The sequence below is a fragment of the Hylobates moloch genome, unplaced genomic scaffold, assembly GCF_009828535.3.
Source record: "Hylobates moloch isolate HMO894 unplaced genomic scaffold, HMol_V3 SCAFFOLD_3, whole genome shotgun sequence".
Classification (NCBI taxonomy): domain Eukaryota; kingdom Metazoa; phylum Chordata; class Mammalia; order Primates; family Hylobatidae; genus Hylobates; species Hylobates moloch.
Genome location: NW_026652278.1, coordinates 15324819 through 15348180, shown reverse-complemented (window position 1 = coordinate 15348180; position 23362 = coordinate 15324819). Strand labels below are relative to the sequence as shown.

The 23362-nt window shown below is 39.0% G+C and overlaps 1 protein-coding gene across 1 annotated transcript in view; it reads left to right on the top strand.

The window, feature by feature from the left end:
- Positions 1–23362, top strand: part of LOC116483022 (protein CASC2) — a 162579-nt gene that overhangs the window by 92233 nt on the left and 46984 nt on the right. The window contains exon 4 of the mRNA XM_058435971.1: positions 4615–4726. The gene's annotated coding sequence lies outside the window, so the exon portion shown is untranslated. The remainder of the gene's footprint in view (positions 1–4614; positions 4727–23362) is intronic.

Genomic DNA, 23362 nt, shown 5'->3' with positions numbered 1-23362 from the left:
CATGATTTTGGCTCACTACAACCTCTACCTCCTGGGTTCAAGCAATTCTCTGCCTCAGTCTCCCGAGTAGCTGTGATTACAGATGCCTGCCACCACTCCTGGCTAATTTTTTGTATTTTTAGTAGAGACAGGGTTTCACCATCTTGGCCAGGCTGGTCTTGAACTCCTGACCTCATGATCCACCTGCCTCGGCCTCCCAAAGTGCTGGGATTACAGGCGTGAGCCTCCACGCTCGGCCCATTTTTGGTTATTTTCAAACCTGCCTTCTCTCTGTCTCTCTGTCTCTGACTCTCTGTCTCTCTCTCTCTCTCTCTCTCTCTGTCTCTCTCAGTAGTGCTCTGCTTATATCTTATGGCTTCTTTGACTTCCTTAACTCCTTGAATATTCTCAAGATTATTTCAAATTATTATTTTATATCCAGTATTTGGAGTGCATAATTCCCATGGTTATGTGGTCTCATCTTCCTCCATCGTGGTTTATTTCCCCATGTGGTTTGTAATTTTCTGTCGTGAAGTCATTTTTAGTAGTGTTTGTTTGTTTGTTTTTGAGATGGAGTCTCACTCTGTCACCCAGGCTGGAGTGCAGTGGCATGATCTTGGCTTACTGCAACCTCCACCTCCTGGGTTCAAGCGATTCTCCCACCTCGGCCTCCTGAGTAGCTGGGATTACAGGTACCCACCACAATGCCCAGCTAATTTTTGTATTTTTGTAGAGATGGGGTTGGCAAGGCTGGTCTCGAACTCCTGACCTCAGCTGATCCACCTACCTTGGCCTTCCAAAGTGCTGGGATTACAGGCGTGAGCCACTGCACCCGGCCAGTAGTGGTTGTTTTCCTGGAAATCTCATTACTATATTGTAAAAGTATCCTCACACAGTGGTTTAGCTTTTATTTCTGTAGGTACCCATAGACTTTGTTGCTCTAGAATCACTTTTTAAATTAATTTTTCAGTTTTAAATTATTGTACCAAATGAGTATATGGAGTCTGACACCACATTGGTATGTGGTATAGTCCTGTTCTAGGTCCTGGAGATGACTCATTTTCCCACTTACAGTCTCACATAGTTGACAAGGAACTGGCTACTCTTTCTTTCTCCTGGCTTTATGCACACAGCATCATTCAATATCTGGGCGTGATGGGGGACTATATCCTACCCTTGCCTTCTGGTGGGGACTCTGGAGCCCCTCCCCACCCAGGCCCATCTCCCATTCCCATGAGCTCCCCTGCTTCTGCTTTCACTCAGTGCTGCTGTATTCGGAGAAGTTGGCTTCCAGGTACTTTCCTTGACTAATTTCTGGCTTGGTTATGCATTTATTCGTTTTATGATGATATATTTTACATGCTTTTAAACAATGGGCTTGGAGGGGCTGAGGTTTTCTCTGTCAGCTGAGATATCTTAAAACTATTATTCTGCTATTCAATTCGTATAGATTAAACAAAGAAAGATAATGCTAGTTGATGCTAATTGTTTAGGGATATGAATATTCACATACACCATTTGGTAGGAATATAGATTGCAGTAGAATTAGATAGTTCATATAAAAAGCCTTAGAAAAATGTGCATATCCCTAGAATCGACAATCCTATCCTGGTAATCTGTCCTTAATTATTTAAGTAAATAATATTTAATATCTAATAAATAATTAAATAAATTATCTATTTAAATAATTAAGAATGTGGGCAAAGACATAGCTACCATCATTGCAATATTATCAGAAGGTAGTAAATTGCACTAATGGGAAATATTTTTAGTGAGCCTTGTATAGGGTTTTGGACAACTAAATATTTAGGATACATTGTCTTCTCAATCAAAACATACTTTTGTGTCTCTGGTTGTTAAAATCCTCTTTTGGGACAATTTTTAATATACTGATTTGCCTATTACTGCAAGGAAAGCATTGGTATTTCCGTATTACTGGTTTCAGGCCCTATCAATGTATAATTACCAAGAAGTTAAAAACATTTATAATAAAATATATATAGTATAGAGTGAGCATATGTCAAGTATTTATTCAAATCATTAATGAGGGAACCAGTAGAATGACAAATCAGGTTCTAAGAGGGTATTTAAAAAGAATGCTGGCCTAAGAGTGCTAAATCAGATGTAAAATTGTTTAATGTCCCACAGGTCGATGTAATCATTACCTTTAGGTTTCTATTTTCTACTGGACAGAAATCCTCTGTGTCTGTACCATACAAAATTCATTTGCAACTTATAAAAGTCTATACATTAACATAACCTTACTGATTCTGAGTCCTAGTCAACAGTAATAGTAAGGCAAACAAAGTTACATTTCCTTAGAGTCCAATATTGTGACACAATACTCCAATAGTACATTAAAAAGGCATGCAGTAATTTTTGAAGCCTATTTCCAAGATTTAGAAGCTTTTCCTTAGTAACCTCAGTTATTCCCATTATTAAAGTTGATGATGGTTAAACCACCATTCTGGTTCCTGAAGTATAAAAGCTGGGGGTCATCTATGATCTCTCGTTCTCTAGCATCTAATGGGTCTCTAAGTTATCCATCCATCTTCTTCAAGGTTCTGAAACAGCTATTCCTTTTCTCCCGTGTTCTCTACTGTTGTCTTAATTCAGGTCATTTTTAAAGTTTTACTTGGACCATTGCAATATCCTCTTAACTGGTCTCCCATGTGTTCTTCCTCTAATGCATTTCCCCGACTGTTGGCCAGAGCTATTGTCCTTAAGTGCAGATCTGATCATGTAATTTTCATGCTTAAAAACCTTCAATGCCCATCTTCTGCTATCATCTAAAAAAACCCTCAAATCTCCTAATATGCTATTTCTGTCTCTTCAGGGTCTGACTCAAAGTTTCTTTCCGATTTTATCTTTCACTGCAACCTTCCTAAACCTACCTCCACAAGCCAACCACACAGCCTTCTTGCCATTCCTTGTACCTGCTGTAAATTTTCTTGTCTCTCTCAGCTTAGTTCTTTCTTCTCATTATACAGCCTTTCATTTTGGAGCGCACATCTCCTACCAGTCACCCTTCAAACCCTGGCCTGGATGATTTCCCCCTCCTTCATTCCTCCTTCCATACTTAGAATTCATGTCTTCTTGAACTGCAATCCCATTTTTCTTTGTCACCTTATCAAGGCACTTACTACATATTGCCTTAATCAGATGAATTAGTTACATCTCTGTCTCCCTTAGTAAATCATAAACTCCTCGATGATTTAACTGTGTCTTATTTATAATCCGCCACGTTACCTAGAATAGCACTTTGTACCCAGTGGAGGCTTGCACATGTTGGTTAAATGTTATCGCCCTCAATAGAAGTGCTTGAATCTGGTAAGGTAGAGCAAATGCTCAAAAAGCCACAAAGGAAGGAAACGTAACTTTGTGAACTGGTCTCCTTTTCTCCTTCTGTTGTCAAGGACGAGAACAATTTTACGAACATGAGGAATGACCTCTTTTGAGAACTTAACCCTGCAGCTTGGGGAATAATGTGGTGTGACAAGACAGAGTTGTCAATTTGTATTTTTTAAAAAATGATTTATATATTCAATGTATTGGGACTTTTAAAATTTCTCAAACTGAAAGGATGGTCAAACAAAAATGATGCTGAGTAAAAAAATAAAGAATCTAAATATTGTACAGAAGGTATTTAAACTAGTCAAATGAAAAGCAGATGTCTTAAATTAAAACACATAAATTATTTCAGCTTAAAAATTTCATATATCTTTGTGATGAAAATCTATCATTCAGGACCTAATAAGAGATTTTGAAAGTTTACATATTTGTGTGTTTACTTAGTGACATTCAATCAAATGTCTCTTTAAAGAGTTGTTTAAAATTATAGACAACAATGATTATGTTCTTATTGCATTATCTCGATTTCAGTATTTTTCTTAATACTTGTTTAACTTTGGGAGATTTAGAAAACATAGAATAGTGCATGGAAGAAGAAAATGACAATTATCTATATTTTTAGTACCTAGAATTATTAATATCTATTGGAATATTTGCTCCTCACTTATCAAGAAAAATTACTACTTTTTGTAAAAGATACTCACTTTTATTATAAAGAACTCCACATCATTTAGAAAAGTACAAGGATGAAACAAAAAATATTTTTCTCTCAAAATGTCAGTTACTTCACAAATTTACAGGTTGTCCTTAGAAAGTGCCACGTGACTTTTCTGGATGTTAAGTTTCATATAAGTTTTCATACTGCTCAATAGAGTGTTAGTATTACTCTTCTTGGAAATACCAATTTCTGTTTTAAACTTTACAGTTAATATGAAGTAGATTTTCAAAACTTTGACTACGTTCACTTTGAAGGAATAAAGTCGTTTTTCATGGATGGAAAATGAATAAACAAATTCTGTGATGGGTGGGAAATGAATAAACAAATTCTGTGATGTGAATTGAGAAAGGTCACCAATCTGTCAGAAATCCTAGAGAATATTGAAACTTTACCTATTTTTTGCTGCTCCTAAACATATTTTCTAAGAGCATGAATGTATATGAAGCATTTGCAGCAATCTGGATGGGCCCTTTCTTTTTCTGGGGTCTACTGCCCCTCCTGGAATGGCCCAGCCAGTGGGTCTTTCTCAGTAAGATAACCCTTCTCACACACTTCTCTTCTTCCAGATAGAAAGATTCCTAAGAAGGTATCTGAAGACTTTCTACTCTTGGACCAAAATCTTGGGTAACCAAGGCATTTTCTCTTAAGTGTCACCTAAGAAAAGAAAACACAACAATGGTATGGAAACGTTCCCACTTCTTCTTCCATGTGAGGGGAAGTGGATGAGATCAACCCTTTCTGGTCTCCCAAGCTCTGACTCTAGGTCCTATACTTTGGTTGTATTGTACTTTTGTCTTTATTAACAATGTACTTTACACTCTGACACAAAATGTTTTCACCTCCAAACACACATCCAGCTTGATGAAGGAGGGTCAAAGGAGACTATTTGGAGGGAAAATGCATCAGAGCTGGGCATGGTGGCTCACACCTGTAATCCTAGCACTTTTGGAGGCTGAGGCAGACAGATCACTTGAAGTCAGGAGTTCGAGACCAGCCTGGTCAACATAGTGAAACCCCATCTCTACCAAAAATACAAAAATTAGCCAGGCATGGTGGTGCACACCTGTAATCCCAGCTACTTAGGGGGCTGAGGCAGGAAAATCTCTTGAACCCGGGAGGCAGAGGTTGCAGTGAGCCAATATTGTGCCACTGTACACCAGCCTGGGTGACAGAGTGAGACCCTGTCTCAAAAAAAAAAAAAAAAAAAAAGAGACAAAGAAAGAAAAGAAAATGAATCAGGCTGAAATTATGCATGGAGCATATAGGTATCTGCCTGGGTGGAACTAGTAGCGGGGTTCCATTTGATGACTTAATCCCTACATGGCATGAGAGATAAGGGTCGCACAAATTCATAGTGAGCATAGAAAACCATGCTTCTGTACAAGAAATACCAGGGGAACATTAATTTTTTTCTGCCTTAAAAACTCCTTGTATGTTGCAGAATAACTCTCATCTTTACAGTTCTCAAAACTAGTAGAACTTCTAGACTCATCATACTTCCTAGCCAGGAACCCTGGTAAGGCCACTGGTGAAAACCAAACGAGAAGTAACAGTCTTCGAATTTTCTAGTACCCCCACACATTTGTGAGGAGCTGACATTATTGTCTCCACCGAATAGATGGAGGTCAGTGGCTTGTCCCAGGTCACATGGCTAGGAAGGGGCAGGAGTAATACTTTACCCCTTTCTCCTCTTTAACATTCTTCCTCTGACACCATCAGGCCTGGCCAATTTCAAGAATACATTATTATTCATGTGACAGGAAGAGACATGGCATTATAAGGTGACATTATAAGAATCAATTTCATGAGAAACCCATCTGAAGAAACTTTTGGAAGAGTGAATTTTATCAACATTATTGTGGGATTCTAGTTTTAACAACTTAGTGATCTGAGCCAATGTGAAACTCTCCGTCTGTTACAATCCCCTTGAAATTCAGGGCAAAATGCAAACAAATTAAAACAATCTAACAAACTGAAAAATGTATAGCTGAGCTTGAAAGAAAGAAAGGAAAATCTCTGCGTGCCAGAAATTGATAGCAAACTCGCAAAGCAAGTGCAGAAGTTTGCTAGCTGTGGAGAGGCTGCTGTAGGGTCATGGACCCAGACAGAGGCCCTAACAGCTGGGGCCTTCAGTTTTAAGGCCCGAGCAGAGTCAGGAGCTAGAAATTAAGACCTTTGGAAGGAATTTTAGAAGGGAAAGATCTTGTTCTTAGAAGAAAAGAAACAAGGACATGTCTTTTTATCTAGGGCACTGGATGGGGGTTGGAGGGAGTCCCCCATGAGAAGTCAAAATGAAGTCACATGTGGATTTATATGGCCCTCATGATGTATACTTTTTACACTAGAAAATGAATATAAAAACGGGTCCCCAAACTGTGAAGCCCAGTGAATGTAAAATCAAGATATCTCCGTAGCAGTATTTTCAAAACCTAAAGCACGTGGGAAAAAGTCAGTCTTGTTGCTGAACACATTTTTCTTCTGTAATATGGCATTAAGACTGGTGACTGCTGCAAAAATTTTATTAAATAAATGATTTCCTTGGAACTTCAATCCCAAATCAGTCATTGACCATTTTGGGGGATGTCTTTCCCTCTACTGAAAAAGTTGCAGAGTGATCATTTTAATTCCTGTCTTTATTATTCAAACTCTTGACTACTAGTTTACAATATTGAATTTAAAACAGAAAGAATAAAACCAAATGAAAGAAACCTTATTAAATGCACGAAAATCTTTTATTAATATAATTTTTAAAAATTAATTGAGGAAAACAGAAAAAGTTATTGTGTAAGAATTCTGTAGACTTAAGTGTTGACTGACTTTGCAGAACCAATAGCACATAACGACATATTTTTTTTTCTTTAACCCCTTTTGTAATTACTTTACAGCAGTTTTCTTTTGATTTGGGTAGCTTTTTAATTGTCATTGTTCTCACACAAAACTTTCAATATTGATTGATGAGAGATTTGTCAGCTTTGAGTTTCCAAGCACTTAAAAATAGTTCAGTGATCTTGCAAATACACACGAGCGCATCTCTTTTCTCCTTGTTTGGGAGAAGCTTGAAGTCAGAAGAGCGGCTTGTTTACTTTCACCGTAGCCCCCCCATTTGCAATCCCACTGAACCTGCCATGACCTCCTTTGACCAAGCCTCTTCATCCAAAAGGCAGCCAGAGAGCATCTTGTGGCCAGATGTGCACCCCCACAGCCAGCGTTCCTGGGCTCAAATGCATAAATCCCCTGCTACCTGCACTGACTGCTTCTTCACTGTTAACAAATGCCTTTTTGGACGGCTGCTCCCTGACCCAATTCCAAGGCAGGGAGGCGATTGGCCATTTTCTGAAATGACACAAGATCGATGAGGTGTCATCATCCCCAAACCCAAGAAGATGACAGTTAGGCCTTATGCCCAAATCCTCCTTCTCCTTTCTTAGCAAGCACCAAGCTGATGAAGTTATCCTATATCACCACTGGGTCCAAGAAGTTTCTGGATCCCTGCAATACAAGATGAATTTCCATATTCCATCCACATAGGCCAAAACACCATCGTGAATGTGCAGTTCCCTTATTGTTTGTCCAGGATCTAAATGTTTCTGTCTGGCTTCTCTTACCTATTGATGCATTAAAAAATACTTAGTGGTGAAAAATATTGAATATAGTGCATTAGCTGCAGGGAAGCCAGCGTTAGCCATTAATATTTCAGATCCCTCTTTGCTAGAGAAAAACCATTTATATTCTTCAGTGCATATTTTCTCCATCTTCATTCTTTTCCTTTCACTTCTGGAGCCATAAACCAGTTGATGACGCCTATGTAGCACTTTACTAAGGATTTCTGTCTTGATTCTCTCATTTAATCCTCTCTAAAACCCTGTGAGATAGGTTTTACTGGTGTATTTTACAGATGGGACTTTCCACTGCCAAATCCTGCAAAATTTCTGCTACATCATTGCCAAGATTTTCGAGGGTACATGGTTCAGTTCTTTTCTTGCTTTGATGAGTGAACTGAGCCCCTTGACTTCCTGAAACCTGGCTGCCAACAGACAATGGTAGAACCAGGAGCCACCAGGTCCAGTTTGCTCTTAGTCTGCACCTCCTTCTACTCCCCTCTGCTCCTCTCCACTGCCCTCTCTTCCACTTTCCACTCCACTGTTCCATGTGCTTCTACAGCGTGCATGGTTGCTTGTGTCTCCATGGGTCTTAGAGAAAGCTGCTGCACTAAGCCCAGGTACCCAAAACTGTTGACACTGCATCATCGAATGAACACCCTGGCCCCACTGCCATCTCTCACATCCTCTGAAGTTACTGGCCTCTCTCTTCCTGACTCCCAGATGCTTTCACAGGATAAATTAACAAGTTCAGAGCAAGGAATTCTTGCATGTAATGGATGTGGACCTGGTCAATGGATAAACAAGATACTATTCAGGGCAATAAATTTACTTTTTAAATTTTTACTTTTTCTCATGAGCTATGATCTCTACTTGCCTCCTATACAGTCTCGGAAAACTGGAAGCAGAACTGCAAACTAATTATTATCTCTGAAGTAATAGTTGCCCGTAGTTCCTTCCTCAGTTCACATTGGCAACAAAAAGACCCCTAAGAGTCATGATACGGGAAGATCCCTGTTTCCATTCCTAACGTTTCTTCATCATCATTCATGGGATACCTGGTGTCCAACACGGTTAAAGGACAATGGTAGCCCCTTTCATTTCCATAGTTCTCTACAGTGTATAAAATCCTTGTAGGTCATTTTCTTACAATCCTCTTTTATAAATATAAAGCTAAATCTCAGAAACCTTAAGGAACTTACCCAAAATAAAACAGCAAGTGGCACGGCGTGCAAAATCTCCCAGTTTCCACTGCTGTGTATGACACAAACTACTATTCATGAGCCACAAACAAGAATGCCACAAAGACAAACCCCACACATCATCAGGAGAAATCGCACAGACCTTGATGAAGATCACAAGTGGTTTACTGATCACATAAGTTCTGTAAGGGGCATTGATGGCCATCTGAAGAAGTTATTATACACAGTCTTTTTAGGAAACTTAAATTTTGTCAAAGAGGATGCTTGCTTTAAGCTACTCAGAGTCTTAGCCTTGAATGACTCCGAGAAGCACCGTCCAACTGCTATTTTTGGGCAAATGAGAGTTTTTCAATAATATAATGTGAGCCAATTCATTTTTCACTCAAATGAATAGAACCAGAGAGATTTACAACTGAAAATAAACCTCTCTTAGTCTTCTCTGATGCTGGAGCTGGAACTTGCTTTAAAGGTCATCAACTCCTCCACTCCTATTTGCCCACCAGTGTCTCTAGCTAGTGGTTTTTCACCCCTTTCTGGAACAGAGTCTGTGAGGGAGAATCTCACCTTCTCAGAAAGCAGTTTGTCGAATTCTGCCCGAAGTTTATGTTATTAGAAACTCCTTACACCAACAGAATAGTTCCACTTCTACCTGTCAGCCTTTGTTTTTAGTCAGATAAGGAAACAAGGGTCAGATAGGTGAAGTGTCCCACTCTTGCCGGGTCGCAGGGCTGATGGATCCGACAACAGTGTCCCCCAAGGGTCTTACTCCAGCACCCCAGAGAAGAGCAAGGGTTCAGATACTGCCACGTGCTACCATCTACCTTGTTCTCCTTTCTATCTGGGTTGGATCTGGGCAGGACAAGACCACATGAGTGGTGCCTGGGTATTCCAGAATGACCACTGTTGTGAACCACACTTTCTGAGCATTTATTTCACTTTAAGGCAATTACTTGTTTATTTGCCTTTGAGTTCCTCAAGGACAGGGACCATGTCTGGTGAGCTTAGCAGTGTATCTCCAGGGCCTGGCATGGTCCCTGGCATGGAAAGACTTTTATTCTGAATAAATAAAAAATAAACTACAATTCCCGTCACCCTTGGGACCTTCATTTCATAACTCCACGCCATGGAATTTCCCATCCATGTTCATGCAAACCTGCCCCAAAGTGATTGGCTTCTAGTTTTAGAAATCACAGGTTTCTGTGACCAATTTGGCCAGCCAAGCACAAGAAGCAAAGGAGTAGTATCCATGCTTGAACTTTCCTCTTCATGTTTCGAGGAGATCATTGTCAATTTTTTTTAACTTGCAAAAGTCAGGAGGGGAATATTAAATGCAAATGGACTTTGGCAAGTTGAGTGATTGTCAGGCAGCTACGAGAACAAACTTCTGTGTCCACTCTGGAGGGGAAAAGGAGGCAAGGTTTCAGCTTTAAGCAGGAGATTTATTTTTTTAGATCAGGTGTTTTTTGAAGTTTGCAGATGGCAATTTCATTTGCATTTAATGTCCTTCAGATTATTTCCTTTCTGTTGTGCTAAACACCTCTCTCAGTTGGGTCTAATTTGATGAGGTCATGCTGTGACCCTTGACCCTTTGGATCTTAAATGAAACCATCTGACCAGAAAGGAGAGAGAGAGTTCTTAGTCTTGTTCGCAGACATTTGATATTTGCAGATGTGCAGCCAACTTTGCTAACTACCCACTTGCCAGTTTAGCTCTTGATTAGAAGTAGAACTAGCAAATTCCCTGAGAGTCAAACATTTGAAGAATAAATGGATCCAATTAATCCTTTGTCACATTCTTGTCAAAATAAAAGGACTATGCCAAAGGAAGAAAAACAACCGCTTGTACCTACAGAGGGTAATTTGGGATATTAGCAAACAATTAATCTTGGAAAACACCTAAACACTGCAGTATACAAAATGTTTGCAAAGTGCTCTGCCAGCGAATTGAGATTTACTATGGAAAATAGACAAAGACATTCTGCTGTTACAGAAAAAGCTGCCTACCCATTAGGTCCTCGTTGTTACACACTGGGGGAAAGGAATCCATTCTAACTCCTTAATTAAAACTCAAAACAAAAATTGGGAAAGCAGGTGCCTAAGTAGAAGGTGAGATTTTCCCAGGAGAATAACATTTTTATGCTGGGTTAGGCATTTGAATTATAGTCTTGTGAACAGTTTTGCAAGAATGTTCACTTTTTTCCCCTAGAATTTTACCAAGCATCTGTCTTTCTAGATGTACAGAACTCAACCTTATTCCAACTTTACTTATATGTTACATAATATAACCTGTAAAGTGTCATTCTGGGAAAAGATATTAGTACCCCAAATTTACTACTCAGAGAGAAAAATATCTGTTTCTGTCATACTGACACCCTACTCTCTTGGCTCATTAACCTTACTTGATGGGCCATGTAACTTCTGAGTTTGTGGCCCCTGATGAGGTAGAATAAATGTAACTTCAGAATCTGATGGGCTGCTTTACATCTAGGCTCTGTCCTGCATTATGTATTGTCTTAGACAATATTCACTTCACCTTTTCTAATTCTAATACACATTAAATGAATGAAGATAAAGTATGAAGCAGAAAGAAAGGAATCATTCAGTTTAATAACTATAATATGTTAAGTATATTATCATTCAATTTTCCCTGATTTTTAAAATATGATTGAGGTAACACTGCATTTATAATTTTGTACTTTGCTTTCCACTTAATGTCATTATATCAGCATTTTCCAGGCCTTCATAAACATCATATTAAATAGTTATATTAATATAATTGTACATTGTGTGTAATATATTTAGCCTTAGTCTGATATTGGCCATTTACATGGTTTCTTTTTTTTGCTATTATAAATAACACTATGATGAACATCTTTTTGCATCAATCTTTATTTACATTTTGGATGATTTCCTTAAAATAGATTTTAATTTGTTCAAATAGTGTGCCAAACGGTATGAACATGAACTTCAAACTCATGAATCACCTTGCCAAATTGCTCTCCAGAAAAGTTGTACAAGATTACTTTCTTAACAGCACTTCATTCCAACCATACAAGCTTGAATAATCTTATTCAAAAATGATAAGGAAAAAAATAGGTGTATGAAAAGTATCATCTCACTGGTAATTTATATACATCTCATTGATTATTAGTGGGCTTAATTACACGTTCATTAACTATTTTTATGTCTTCTATTATAAATTTTCATTGAATAATTTTTCTTAGGCTCATTTTCCTCATTTGTAAAATGAGAATAATAATACTGTGCCTGCCTAGCCTAATATTGTGCCTTTCCTAGTTTTAGGAATTAACTGAGATTGCCCATGTAAAGTTATGTATACATTAAGAGGCATTTAATAAGTGTTACTGCTCTTCATTTTTTTGAGATTAAACATAAGGACAATCTACACTGTTTTTGCTTTTTCTCTAGTTGATAAAACATTGTTGGGTTGGATACCCTTGGAAACTTTCTGATCACAACAGACATTCGTTGGCTCTCATTATCTGTTAGGCACTATGCATTATCTCATTTTTTATATTCACAGTAAGCATGAGATGGACATTCTTGTTCTCAGTCCTCATGTGAAGAGAAGGAGGGGTAGCGAGGCTTAGCCACCTGCTTGGAGCAGAAAAGCCAAGACTCAAGGCTGGGCGATCTCAGTGTGGAGCCTACCCTCCCAACCACTAGGCCGCTGTCCAGTGATGGGCCTTGCTTGGCGCTCAGGGTCAGGAGTGGGGCTGTCCACATTCCCATTTGCTCAGCTTTAATGCTATGATCTGATGTAGATCACACTCCAGGACAGGGCACAATGTCCTCCTTGGTAAAAGGAAAGGATTTGGTAGATGATTCTCAAGTCCTATCCACAAGTGCATGGATAACTTTAGATAGGTGTGTGTGCACATTCATACACATAGAGACTCACACAACAATAGACACACCGAGAAGTCAATCATGCACACTCTTTACATCTATCAATAGCTATATCTGTATATCTGTATCTACTCTATCTATTACAATTAGATAGATACACAAGTTGAGTGTCCCTTACCCAAAATGTTTGGACCTCGAAGTATTTCAGATTTTGGATTGGTTTAGATTTGGGAATATTTGCATTACACTTACCGGCTGAGCATCCCTAATCTGAAATCCAGACTGCTCCAGTGAACATTTCCTTTGAGCATTTTGTTGGTGCTCAAAAGGTTTTGGGTTTGGAGCATTTCAAATTTTGAATTTTCAGAATAGAGATACTATATGTGTGTGTGTGTGTGTGTGTGTGTGTGTACACTTAGTATAACACAACACTATGAGGTAGCCTGTATTTTCTCCATTTCCCAGAAGAGGAAGCTGAGAGACAGAGATGTTGGTGTTAGCTGTTAAGTGCATGCTTGCAATCACTCCCCTCTGCCATCTTTCATGGATAGAAATGTTGCATTAAACAAGATCAAATGAATTAAAAATAATTACCAAGGCTTGAGAGCATACATTTTTTCTCTCATACTAATAATATTGTGAAAGTTGCCAGTACCAAAATGAAGTCGCTTATGTCAAAACCCTAACAAAATAGAGTTAAGTGGGCATGAAAAGAGCCTGCCCAGTGAGGGGCCCTGCTTGACACTTAGAGCCAGAAGTGGGGCTGCCTAGATTACCATCTGCTCTCCTTTAACATTGATGTGGCTGATATCCCAATTCATATCCCCAGTTCACACACCTCACACTCATGCCTAAGACTTTCCTTATCACAACAAATCCCTGCACATTCCACAAACCCACATGTCCTACATGCCCTACATGTACCATGTGACATAACTTACCACCATAAATTCCTCAAGATTATAGCATTCCAGATAAGCCGCCCTACTATCTACCAATGAGCTAATACCAACTCCAGCAATGAGCTTCTGTGACCAATGAACTTTGTTTCAAACCAGCCTACGTGGATTTCTTCTCTTTGCCTTTAGAAGTTTCCTCTTGCTCCAATCTCTCCGTATATGCCAATGATCCACCATAACACGCGTGTCTCAAAATTGCAAAATTACTATCCCCTGCATATTCCCAAATATATTTTTTTGAGAGCCTTCCTCTCTGTCATTATTTTAGTTTGACAACATTAACAGAAACCTAATTAAAAAAAGGATAAAGTCAGCAGCACTTATACCACCCTCTGTGATATGGCATAAAATGTTTCCTTTAAATCTCCATCCACATGAAATTGTTATTTTAATACATGTAATCGAGAATGGATTTTGCTTTACTTAATTTTTGCTTCATTTAATATTATTTCTATGCTGCTGCATAGTCATTATAATCATATTTTTAAATTGTAGACTAGCATTTTATCAAGTGACTAGTCTGTAACTTACTTATCCCTTACTATTATACATTTACATTATTTCCAGTTTTCTTCACAATCTCAAGTAACACTGCAATAAACACATTTATTAGGATTATTTTAAAAATTAATTTAAACTAAGACAATTACCTTGAAGACTTCTGCAGTTGATTATTTTTCGTTTCACAAGTTCATTTTATAATTTATTGTTTTTTCTTGGTAATTTAATTATGGCCAATGATTGCATTGGAAGATGATAGGGAAACAAAATGATGAATATGCGTAGAATTTGGCACCTAAAATTTTTGAAAATAACACAAACATATTATAGAAAAGAGATTTGATAATAGTTAATTTTCCTTTTGTTTTCTTTCTTTCTTTTCTTTTTCTTTTTTTTTTTGAGACAGAATTTCACTGTTTTTGCCCAGGCTTTAGTGCAGTGGCACAATCTCGGCTCACTGCAACCTCCGCCTCCCAGGTTCAAGTGATTCTCCTGTCTCAGCCTCCCGAGTAGCTGGGATTACAGGCGCACTCCACCACACCCAGTTAATTTTGTATTTTTAGTAGAGAGGGGGTTTCACCATGTTGGCCAGGCTGGTCTTGAACTCCTGACCTCAGGTGATCTGCCCACCTCTGCCTCCCAAAGTGCTGGGATTACAGGCATGAGCCACTGCTCCCAGCGGGTAATAGTTACTTTTCAAAGAAGAATCTCTTAAAATCAATATTTTAAAACAGAAGCTTTGCAAAGGCCAATTTATTTTGTGATGATAACTCCTTTCTGACATCATAACCTAAGGGTTCAATGCCATTCTAGGTTGTGTTGATAGACCCAGTATTGCAGGGCAACAGATCTAGGTGTTTCCCTAGAAATTTAAGGAACAGTGAATGCAATGAAGAAAAACATTTATACTTAGCCTGTGGAAGAAAATACCTGGAAGGGTGACATTATCCTAACTATCTCAGTTTGCCCAGGACTGAGGGGTTTTCTAGGACTTGGGATCTTGAGTACTAAAGTCAAGAAGGTCCTGAGCAAGTCAGATGAGTTAGTCACCTCGGCAGGGATTTGGCATTTTCTGTAAGGCCTCTAAGGACAGAAACTACACCAGGAGTGTACACATTACATAGAGGCAGTTTTTCAAATTTTGCATCAAGTGGCACCTTGCAATTACAATGGGATAGGTGGCTTTGACAGTCTCTGAATATATTTTTTTAAAGTCAGGGCAACCACTTGTTGAATATGCTAAAGAAGCAAAGGCTTTCAAATTTTGTTGCATATTAGAATCCCCTGGGAAGCATTTGAAACTCCCCTTGCTCTCATCTCTGACCACAGTGCAATAAAAATGGAAATAAATACCAAGAGTATCAAAACCACACAAATACATGGAAACTAAACAACCTACTCCTGAATGACTTTCGGGTAAACAATGAAATTAAGACAGAAATCAAAAAATGTTTTAAACAAATGAAAATAGAGACACAACATACCAAAACCTTTGGGATGTAGCAGAAGCAGTGTTAAAAGTTTATAGTGCTAAATGTTCACATCAAGAAGATAGAACAATCTCAAATTAGCCACCTAATCTCACACCTAAAGGAACTATAAAAACAAGAACAAATTACACCCAAAGCTAGCAAAAGAAAAGAAATAACTAAAATCAGAGCAGAACTAAGTGAAAATGAGTCTCAAAACAGTCATACAAAAGATGAACAAAATGAAAATTTGGTTTTTTGAAAGAAAAAATTGAGAGACTACTAGCTACATTAACAAAAAAGGAAGAGATGCAAATAATCACAGTCAGAAATGACAAAGGTGACATTACAACCAGTCCCACAGGAATGTAAAAGACCCTCAGACACTACTATGAACATCTCTATGCAAACAAACAGGATAATCCAGAGGAACTGGATAAGTTCTTGGAAATACACCGTCTCCCAAGATTGGACTAGGAAGAAACATAAATCCTGAAGAGGCCAATAACGTGTAATGAAATTAAATCAGTATTTTTTTTTAAAAAACATACCAACCCAAAAAAAAAATAAAAGCCTTGAATCGGTTGGATTTACAGCCAAATTCTACCAGACATACAAAGAAGAGCTGGTACTAGTGCTACTGAAATTATTTCAAAAATTGAGGAGAAAGCACTCCTTCCTACAATATTCTACAAAACCAGTATCATCCTGATACCAAAATCTGGCAAAGACACAACAAAAAAAGGAAACTACTGGCCAATATCACTGATGAACATAGTTGCAAAAATTCCCAGCAAAATGCTAGCAAACTGAATCCAGCAGCACATTCAAAAAGTTAATTCACCATGATCAAGTGGGCTTTATTCCTGGGATGCAAATATGGTTCCACATATGCAAATTAATAAATATGTTTTACCACATAAACGTAATTAAAAACAAAAATCTTACGATCATCTCAATAGAAGCAGAAAGAACATTTGATAAAATCCAATGTTTCTTAATGATAAAAAAGAACTCAGCAAACTAGGCATCAAAGAAACATACCTCAAAATAATAAGAGCCATTTATGACAAACCCACAGCCAAAATCATACTGAATAGGCAAAAGCTGGAAGCATTCCGCTCTAAAAGCTGGAATAAGACAAGATGTCCACTCTCATCATTCCTATTCGACATAGTACCAGAAGTCCTAGTCAGAGCAATCAGGGAAGAGAAAGAAATTAAAGGCATCCAAATAGGAAATGAGAAAGTCAAATTATTTCTCTTCACTGACGATACGATCCTATACCTAGAAAACCCTAAAGATTTTCTCAGAAGACTCCTCGACCTGGTAAATGACTTCAACAAAGTCTCAGGATACACATGAATGTATAAAAGTCAATAGTATTTCTATACACCAATAGCATTCAAGCTGAGAACCAAATCAAGAACTCAATCCCATTAACAATAGCCACACAAAAAAGTACCTAGAAATACATCTAACCAAGGAGATTAAACACGACTATGAGGAGAACTACAAGAGACTATTGAAAGAAATCATAGACAACACAAATGGAAAAGCATTCCCTGTTCTAGGATTGGAAGAATAAATATTATTAAAATGGTCATACTGCCCAAAGCAATCTACAGATTCAGTGCTTTTCCTGTCAAATTACCAATGTCATTTTTCAGAGAATTAGAAAAAAATTATTCTAAAATTCATATGGAACCAAAAAAGAGCCTGAATAGATGAAGGCAATTCTAAGCAAAAGAACAAAGCTGGAGGCATCACATTGCCTGACTTCAAATTATACCACAAGGCTACAGTAACCAAAACAGCATGGTACTGGTACAAAAATACACATATAGACCAATGGAACAAAGTAGAGAACCCAGAAATAAAGCCGCACACCTACAACCAACTTATCTTCGACAAAATTAACAAAAATAAACAATGGGAAAAGGATAATACCCTTTTTAATAAATTGTGCTGGGAAAACTGGCTAACCATACGCAGAAGAAGGAAACTGGACCCTTACCTCTCACCATATACAAGAATTAACTCAAGATGGATTAAAGACTTAAATGTAAGACCTCAAGCCATAATAATCCTAGAAGTATACCTATGAAATACTTATCTAGACTTTGGCCTAGGCAAAGAATTTATGATAACCCCAAAAGCAAATGCAAATGCAACAAAATAAAAAATAGACAAATGGGACTTAATTAAAATAAAGAGCTTCTGCACAGCAAAAGAAATAATCAACATAGTGAACTGACAACGTACAGAATAGGAGAAAATATTTGCAACTATGCATCCAACAAAGGTCTAATATCCAGACTCTATAAGGAACTTAAATCATCAAGAAAAAAAAGCTCATTAAAAGTAGGCAAATGACATGAATAGACACTTCTCGAAAGAAGACATATGAGCAGCCAACACATATATGAAGAAATGCTCGAAATGCTCAAAATGCTAATTATTAGATAAATGAAAATCAAATCCACAGTAAAATACCATCTCACACTAGCAAGAATGGTTATTACTAAAAAGTCAGAAAATAACAGATGTTGATGAGGTTGTGGAGAAAAGGGAATGATTATACGCTGTTGGTGGGAGTGCAAATTAGCTCTGCTCCTGTGAAAAGCAGTTTGGAGATTTCACAAAGAACTGAGAATTACCATTTGATTCGGCAATCCTATTATTGGGTATATACCCAAAGGAAAATAAATTGTTTTAAAAAGACCTGCACTCATATGTTTATTGCAGCACCATTCACAATAGCAAAGACATGGAATCAGCCCAGAGGCCCATCAGTGGTGGTAAAGAAAATGTGCTCGCTCTACAGCACAGAATACTACGCAGCCATAAAAAAGAATGAAAGTATGTTCTTTGCAGTAATATGCATGCAGCCAGAGCCCATTATCCTAAGCAAATTAATTCAGAAACAGAAAACCAAATACCTCATGTTCTCATTGATAAATGGGAGCTAAGCATTGGGTACACATGGACACACAGATGGGAACAATAGAAACTGGAGACTCCAAAAGGAGAGAGGGTGGGAGGAGGGCAGGGGTTGAAAAACTACCTACTGGGCACTGGGTTTGCTACTCGGGCAACAGGATCATTAGGAGCCCAAACCTTGGCATCACACAATATACCCATGTAATAAGCCTGCACATGTACCCCTGAATCTGAAATAATAAATAAAACAAATAAATAAATCAATCCCCCTTGCTCAGATGCATCCTATAGGGATTAACCCATAATCACTGAAGGTGGGCTCATACTTCAGTAGTTTCTGAAAGCTTCTCTGGTGATTCAAATGTGTGATTAAGGCTGAGAAGCAGTGCGCTGCTTTAGCTCTCATGTATGTATGAATTACCTAGGGACCTGATTGAATGCCGATTCTCAATCAGTAGGTCTGAAGTGGGGCCTCAGATTTCTAAAACACCCTTAAATGGAGACAATAATGCTTGTTTCTTGACTGGCTTGAAGAGTGAGGGAGTGCATAGGAGAAACTCAGGCATCATAAGGTGGGGGCGATACATGGGTGGGGAGGAACATTGAAGTTGATAAGCATTAGGGACCTTCCCAACTCTAAGAATTCTTGGATTTTTAAAACCACAGTAAGTCTTCTTCAAAGACATTTTGAAATGTAACTTTTTCTTTGAAGATGAAAAATAACATCTAAAACCCTTTTCCAGATCATCTCACTTGTATCACAATATGTATGCTATGTTTTGGATCACTTCCTAAGAACTGTTACATGAACAAATTTAATAATTCAAAACCTAATCTCTTTAGTTAATATAAATGATCCTGCCTTTACAGGTTTTTTTCTGATAGCTTACACTAGCACAAAACTCTCCTTTCCACTTTGTACCCAGAACTTTTTGGTTGGCAGGGCACAGATACTGGTCTTCAAGTCAGAATTCAGGTGATGGGTGAGGCCCTCTGACAGATGAGTGTCCTTGGAATCTTTCTACACTTGAGAGGTCTGCGCTAGGCAAGAGGAAGACCCAGGTTTCCTGGTGGGGTTCTCTGCAGGGCTGACTTTGTTCTTCAACAATCCATCGCTGTTAGCCACCATTCATTCCCTCACTATCTTGATGCTTTGTAGTATCTGCTTACCTACCTATGCACTCATTAGCCCATAAGCTCCCTGAGGGCAACAACCCTCACTGCTGTATTCTCAAAGCCCATCCCAGTCCCTGACACAGGGTTAATAAATATTCCACTGATTCATAAAAATGTGTGTCCTTGGAAGCTGGGCTCTAGGCAAGTTACAAAGAAGGGATGTACTCTTTTCTCTTTTTTTTTAAATTTATTTATTTTTTATTATTATACTTTAGGTTTTAGGGTACATGTGCACAATGTGCAGGTTTGTTACATATGTATCCATGTGCCATGTTGTTTTGCTGCACCCATTAACTCATCATTTAGCATTAGGTATATCTCCTAATGCTGTACATCCCCCCTCCCCCCACCCCACAACAGTCCCCGGAGTGTGATGTTCCCCTTCCTGTAGTACTCTTTTCTTGAGCACTGGGTTCCATCAAGGAGGAACAAACAGATAGGATGGGATTTTCCAATAGGTACCAGCCAGCAAAGGGAAGCTTCTTTCTAGGGAATCCCAAGCTCACTCGAGCCTCAAAGGCAGCATGGCATAGTGGCTAAACTCAGGGAGCCAAACACGGGGATTTGATGCCTGATTCCGTCACCACTAAGCTGTGTAACTGTGAATAAATTACTCTTACTCTCTAAGGCAGTAGTGGTCTTTCTTGTGGGCCTGGTGAAGCCATGATCAGTTCTGTTTCTTTTCACATGGATTTTTAGGAGCTCAGTTTGACAGGTAGAGAGACCTCTACTATACCACATGGATACAGGAACGATTCACTTTAAGTCTCCTTTAGCCATTTTATTATTTCTCTTTTCTGATGAAAGTGCTTTTCAAAAGTTTTGAATATGTCATGATTTGAGCTGGCAAAACCATAGATAATTTTTCTTCTTTCTTATAAAACCCTGGCTAGTTCTTGAACCTGTCGACCATTTGGGTCAAGGAAAGAGGTTGGGGGCTGGTCAGGAGGAATGTACAAGAACGGATGGGAGGGACCTCTCTGGAAGAGAGAACTTGAGGATCATCTGCTCTGAAGCGGGGTGGGGAGAGTGCTTCTCCCACTGGCCCTTCTAATTTGTGTTTCAAATCTGCCCAGGTTGTTTCTTTGTTAACATTCAGCCAGGAACCCCAGGGACACTCACTTTCTTAGGACCTTCAGTAGCCAACATTTCAATGATGCCATAAGACAAACACACTCCTTCCTCTGTCAATTGACATGCCACTCTGTTCCTTAGGCGTCATTGAAAGTGGAGAGTTGAATCCCAACATCAAATTCCCAAGTACTGAAATCAGAGACAGAGAACAATACAGTAAAATTTTTCTAAAGCTGGAGTAAATTTAACTTAGAAATCTTGTCTGTCTAGCTGTTAGAAATTTTGGATATAGAGAGAAAACATATTGTGTGTTGAGCTCCAGCTCTTTGCCAAACACTTACTCAAACCATCTCATTTAATCTTTCCAGCAATATTTAGAAGTAAGAATCACCCCTAATCTATCCACAAAGAAGGCAAGGTTCAGAGAGGTTGACCAGTTACCCAAGATATACAGCTAACAGTGGAAGGTGAATCCAAACTTTCATTTTAAGCTGTTTTTCTTCTATTGACTCCACATTTTTATACTTAATATATGTGTATACTGACATTTTTATCTTTCTAAAAATGTAAATAAAGAAAGGAACATGCTGCTATGTTCCACAGAAACACCCTACGGTGGGATTTTGCTGTGTTTTCAAAGTATTCATAGCAAGCCTGTATTCCTTTAAGCACACATCAAACATAAATAGATGCTGTCTATATTAGGGGCCCTTGTTTCCTCTGAGAGAACGGTGTGAACAACAGATCCTCTCCATAGAGAAATGCACGTATACACATGCGCACAAACATTTGTGTAGGGTTCCTTGTGGTTCACAGGTACTCTGAAGCCAGTGCTTAAAAAGTTTAACAGACTAGAGTTGTTCCCACTGCCCCAACATCCCTTCTTTGTAACTTGCCTAGAGCCCAGCTTCCAAGGACACACATTTTTATGAATCAGTGGAATATTTATTAACCCTGTGTCAGGGACTGGGATGGGCTTTGAGAATACAGCAGTGAGGGTTGTTGCCCTCAGGGAGCTTATGGGCTAATGAGTGCATAGGTAGGTAAGCAGATACTACAAAGCATCAAGATAGTGAGGGAATGAATGGTGGCTAACAGCGACGGATTGTTGAAGAACAAAGTCAGCCCTGCAGAGAACCCCAGATTTAATGAAATGGTGAGTGCAGTGAGCATTTGTCATTACTGTTATCTACCCAGCACTTGAGCCTCTTCCTATCCCTGGAAAATACCATGCCCTTAAGCAGGCATTCCCCATATGACACACAGCCTTCTTTCTTTTATAGAGGCCAAAAATGCTACAGACTGGTTTTCCAGCTTCCCTTGCACTTAGGGCACAATGCTTGGCTTAATCTCCACCAATAGGACTAGAGGGAGCCCTCGGTCTCCAATCAAAAGCCGGTGCGGGCCTGGTGTGGTGACATACACCTGTAATCCCTGTAGTTTGGGAGCCCAAGGTGGGAGAATTCCTTGAGCCCAGGAGCTCAAGACCAGCCTGGGACACATAGTGAGAACATGTCTCTACAAATAATAATAATGATAACAATAATAATAAATAGTCAGGCATGGTGGCATGCACCTATGGTCCCAGCTATTCAGGAAGCTGAAGCAGGAGGATTGCTTGAGCCCGGGTGGTTGAGGCTGTGGTCAGCCATGATCATGCCACACTGCACTCCAGCGTGGGCTTCAGAGCAAGACCCCATCTCAAAACAAACGAAAGCTGGTGCAGTAAAGAAGCAGGTTCTACCCAGGGGCTACAATTTGGAAACAGCAACAACAGCTGCATCTAACCTCCAGAGGTGGCCGTGGCAGTGGTTCTGGGGATGGCATCTAACATCCAGTACTGGCAGTGGTGGCATTGTGGTGCAAATCATAGCATCTGTGCCCTGTGACAGCCACATCAGTGTCTACCAGACAAGTTCTGCAGCATCATCTGAAACTTGTTCTTGGCTGCCTGACCTCCAACCACATTTTCTGGGTCTCCCAGAGATACTCTGATTTGCCCAATACCGTTTGCAGGGTAATCATTAAATTATCTAGTGCCAGTTTCTGTGCCTTGCACCTGAGGGTCAGAATGATGCCATGCTTGTCTGTGGGCAGCACGGGGCAGAGTAGTGATGGGATGTGTGCATCTGAACTCCTATGGGGTCAGCCAGTTCTTCTGTAGAAATGATGACATTCTTGTAGCTGACACTCAAGTGTACCAACAGGAAGAGACCCAGAGCTTACTGAGTATGAGGCTTTTTTTTTTTGTTAACAAAGTGATTTTGTTCAGCACCCACTTTCTTGAACAGTTTTTGTATTTGTATATTATCTGATTGTGATCTTTCCACTCTCATTTTGAACTTGGCTAGAGAGCTCAGTTGACACGCATTTAGTGAGTGCTTAATACAATCTTTGTAACTGGTGAAGTGGGGATGCAAGGCAGTATAAGATCTAGCCTCTCCTCTGAGGGCTCTTAGGGTTTGGTTGACAAGATTAGACATGTACACATGTCAAGATAAAAATGCAGCTCCCCAAATATC